Genomic DNA, 5,038 nt, shown 5'->3' with positions numbered 1-5,038 from the left:
GCGTTAATATGAAATATACATACATATATATGTATTTTTTGGGATGGAGTCTCGCTCTGTTGCCCAGGCTGGAGTGCAATGGTGCTATGTCGGCTCACTACAACCTCTGCCTCCTGGGTTCAAGTAATTCTCCTGCTTCAGCCTCCCAAGTAGCTGGGATTACAGGCACCTACCAACACACCTGGCTAATTTTTGTATTTTTAGCAGAGGTGGGCTTTTGCCATGTTGGCCAGGCTGGTCTCAAACTACTGACCTCAGGTGATCCACCCACCTTGGCCTCCCAAAGGGCTGGGATTACAGGCGTGAGTCACTGCGCCTGGCCATATGAAATACTTTTAATGAGTTTTTGCATTGAATCTATGAATAAAATTGATGTTGCAGGATGGGGATCGACAAACGTTTTCTGAAAAGGATCAGACAGTATAATAAATATTTTAGACTTTGCAGGCTGTGTGGTCTCTGTGACTACTGCTGTCATAGCCCAAAAGCAGCTTTGAGTATAGCTGTGTTCAATAAAACTATTTATGGCCACTGGAATTTGGATTTGGGATTTTTTTTTTTTTTTTTTTTTTTTTTTTTTTTGAGACGGAGTCTCGCTCTGTCACCCAGGCTAGAGAGCAGTGGCGCGATCTCGGCTCGCTGCAAGCTCCACCTCCTGGGTTCATGCCATTCTCCTGCCTCAGCCTCCCGAGTAGCTGGGACTACAGGTGCCCACCACCATGCCTGGCTAATCTTTTGTATTTTTAGTAGAGACAGGGTTTCACTGTGTTAGCCAGGATGGTCTCAATCTCCTGACCTCGTGGTCCGCCCGTCTCGGCCTCCCAAAGTGCTGGGATTACAGGCGTGAGGGGATCATTTTTATGGTCATGAAATATTTCCCTTTGATTGTCCAATTATTTATAAATGTGAGTCCTGGTTCTTGGCTTGTGGGCCGTAGCTCTGACTCCACCCCGGGAAGAAAGTGTGTTGGGCCTGTGGCTCCACATGCAAAGCCAAGGACTGAGCAAGAACACTAGATTTTGGAATCAGATCCATCTCTAAATTCTTGTTCTTCCTCATTAGTTGTGCCACTGAAGGCAGGTGACAACCTACCTGAGCCTGGTCCTCCTGGAGAACATGTTTTGGAATGAGCTCACAGAAGGCCTGCACAGTGGCCTGCAGAGTAGGTATTGACTAAGCAGTGCTGTGGCCACCTTTAGTGGTGCATGTGGCTGAGCTTCCCTGGGTAGGAGGAAGGTCATGGCCAGCGTATGGGTGGGTGAGATGTGCCCCTTCCCCTCCCTGGTCAGCTCCCCCATCCTTTTCCCCAGGCCATTCTAGCTGAACAGTTGTCCTACCCCCTGCCATCCTTCTTTCCACCTTCCAAGATTGGACACTGCTTCTCACGGGGCTCCTTGGCCCTGGGCTGGTGAGTCCAAGCACTTAGACACTTACTCCCTAGGATAAGCCCCAGCTCAGAGGCCTCCCAACACCAGCACAGCAGGGATGGGAAGGAAAAACTGAGGCTAACTGCCTCCCCACTAGCCTCAGGGATGGTAGCTGCAGCCCAAGGGCAGCAAGGGCCAGAGCAACCTCTCTCCCCTTGCTCATCATTTGCGCTTAGTGCTATTTTATGAAGCTGCACTCTAGAGGGATGGCCTGCTCCAAGCCTCAGACTAAAGATGCCCATCCTGGCTCCCCTCCTGCTCAGTTTACAGTTCTGGGTTTACTCCTTCTGAGTCCCTGAAGCCTAGCCCTGACATTTTCCAGCTGGATGATTGGGCAAGTTACTTAGCCTCTTTAGGCCTGGGCCTGTTTCCTTGTATGTATGATGACAACCTCACAGGGTTATTGCGGGGATTAAGAATTTGGCCATAACATACATAGAACAAATCCTACTCACAGGAAGTGCCTAGTAAATAGCACACTATTGCTACTAAGTAAGGTTACCAGATAAAATACAGGATGTCTGGTTAAATTTGAGTTCCAGATAAACAATAAATTTTTTTTAGGCTGGGGGTGGTGGCTCATGCCTGTAATCCCAGCGCTTTGGGAGGCTAAGGTGGGAGGATTGCTTGAGGCCAGGAGTTTGAGACCAGCTAGGGCAACATATCAAGATCCCATCTCTACAAAAGATAAAAAATTAGCTGGGCATGGTGGCTCATGCCTGTGGTCCCAGCTACTCCAGACGCTGAGGAGGGGGCATCACTTAAACCTGGGAGTTTTGAGGTTGCATTTTTTTTTTTTAGAGACAGGGTCTGGCTCTGCTGGCGGGGCTGGAGTGTAGTGTTGTGATCATAGCTTCCTGCAGCCTCAACCTCCTGGGCTCAAGCGATCCTCCCACCTCAGCCTCCTGAAGGACAATAGGCACACACCATCATGCCTGGCTAATTTTTCAAAATATTTTTTGTAGAGATGAGGACTCCCTATGTTGCCCAGCCTCAAACTCCTGGATTCAAGTGATCCTCCCCGCTCAGCCTTCCAAAGTGCTGGAATTACGTGGTGGGCCACTGCACCCAGCCAAAAATATTTAAATAAATTTAAAAAGAGAAAATTTTAAAAAGTGCATATACCAAATACTGTATGGGATATACTTACTCTAAAAAATGTTTACATGGAATTAAAATTTAACTGGGTGTTAACTTTCCCTCCTAAATCAGGCACTCCTACACTGAGGGAGGCTCCACAAACCCATGAACCTTCCTGTCCCCCGGCCCCAAAACAGTCTCCACATTCCTCTAGTCCACCCAGCACAACGGGCTCATGCAGAAAACCCTTCTTTCCTGTGGGCAGGACAGAAAGCTGGTTTCCTGCAGTGCTCTGAACCCAATCCCAGATCCACTCTGTACTTGCCTTGGGACTTGGAACAAGCTCTTCCTTGCCCCTTCCTTATCCTAGTTTTCCAGTGAGACTGGTAAATTCTCTTGCTGGCTATCCAGAAGGAGTAAAAGACCTATGACTGAAAAGAATCAGCAGTATTAAGAATCTGATTGATTGGGCCAGTGGCTCACGCCTGTCATCCCAGCACTTTGGGAGGCCGAGGCGGGCGGATCACCTGACGTTGGGGATTTGAGATCAGCCTGACCAACATGGAGAAACCCTGTCTCTACTAAAAATACAAAATTAGCCGGGTGTGGTGGTGGGTGCCTGTAATCCCAGCTACTCAGGAGGCTGAGGCAGGAAAATCGCTTGAACCCAGGAGGCAGAGGTTGCAGTGAGCCGAGATTGCACCATTGCACTCCAGCCTGGGCAACAAGAGCGAAACTCCGTCTCAAAAAAATAAAAATAAACAAAGACTCTGATCATTTCAATGAACCCCATCAACAGCCCTATTAGTGCAAATTATCATTATCCCCATTTTACAGATGAGGAAACAGACTTGGAGAAGGGTGTTCCAAGTGGCTGTTCCTCCTCCACAACTGGCTCTCATTCTAGTTCTTCCCATTGTCCTCCAAGGCTTGGGCTGAGCCAGAACTCAAACCCCAAGGCCGTCTAGGAGGCACCAACTTGTCACAGCTATGCTCAGACTCCATGTCCAAATCGACCTCATAAAACAACTTCCCAGAAGCAGCCAGCATTGAACTCACCCTTTCCCCTATTCCCTACTTTGTCCCACAGATACCTTGTTGAGTTTGGATTATGAAAATGGCCACAATGTCCGCCACTAGGCGGCCAAGATCCCAATTACTGGGCTGGGTGAACTCTGCTTCTGACCTAAGAAAGAAATCCTGTGGTTTCCAGAAGAGGCAAATGAACAATACTTCTTACAAGAGGCCATTTAAGCAATTTGGTGTAAATGAATCTAGCATCAAGTTTTCCAGAGGGTGTGACACTTATTTGAGTGTTCTGTTTTTCCTAGTGCCAATTTTTCTGAGTGTAATTTCTTCACTCAGTTTTGGTTTCTGAGATAGAGGCCCCAGACTGTTATCACGAAAGGCAAAATTAGGGTGCCGTCTCCCCAGCTGGTGGGACTGTGGGGTCTAGCCCAGCTCTGCTGTTCAGGATTGACAAGGTAGCTTTGGCAGTCTCTCTGCTAGTTTTCAGGAGGCAAATTCGATGTTGGCATCCCTCTACCCAGTGCCCAAGATGCAGTGAGGACAAATGAGGTCACTAATGGCAAACACACACCAACAGTAGTCCAGTGTGCTGAACCAACTATTCCTCTTCGGTCCTTGTACAAGGTAGTATTTCCTGGGACAGGGTTTTAGGTAAAAAATGAAACCAAGACCCTTTACTACTTCTGTTTAAGTTGTTATGAGGGCTCCCTATGTCTTGATTAAAGGCCTATAACACCTAAGGCCTTACTGTAACAATGCCCATCCATGCTCCAGGCCATTCATGCACGCATCAGGTGGTGTTTAGTTGGGAGCCAACAAGATGAGGCTGGGTCAGTCTCTTGCTCAGCCTTCAAAGAGGCTGTGGCACTTTCCTGCCAGCCTCACTGATAACTTCTGACTCACCCCTTTTGGGGTTAAGACACCAGGCTCAGGAGCACAGAGTTCTGAAAAACCTTGAGAATTTCAGCTACCCTGGTGGTCCTGTGTTTTATGAACCTACTCTAACCCACTCAAGTCTAGTTCCCCCATACATTGCAGGTATGTGATTGAGGTGGGACTCTCGGTATGGAGCTTAAGAAGTGGCGCTGGGGATGTACCAGCTGAGAGCGTTCAGGCCTCGAGTCTGTGGAGCAGGATGCTCTGCTGCCAACTCTTTCTTTTTTTCTTGAGATGGAACCTCACTCTGTTGCCCAGGCTGGAGGACAGTGGCACGATCTCGGCTCACTGCAATCTCTGCCTCCCAGGTTTAAGTGATTCCCTGTCTCAGCTTCCCGAGTAGCTGGGATTACAGGTGCCCGCCACCATGCCCAGTTAATTTTTGTATTTTCAGTAGAGACGGGGTTTCACCATGTTGGCCAGGCTGGTTTCAAACTCCTGACCTTAAGTGATCCGCCTACCTCGGCCTCCCAAAGTGCTGGGATTATAGGCGTGAGCCACCTTGCCCACCCCCGACTCCCTTCTAGGGCATGTTTTAACCAGGTGTTCTGGTCAGTCGGTCGAGA

Source organism: Chlorocebus sabaeus, chromosome 2 (genome assembly GCF_047675955.1).
Source record: "Chlorocebus sabaeus isolate Y175 chromosome 2, mChlSab1.0.hap1, whole genome shotgun sequence".
Classification (NCBI taxonomy): domain Eukaryota; kingdom Metazoa; phylum Chordata; class Mammalia; order Primates; family Cercopithecidae; genus Chlorocebus; species Chlorocebus sabaeus.
This window is presented reverse-complemented; position numbering follows the sequence as displayed.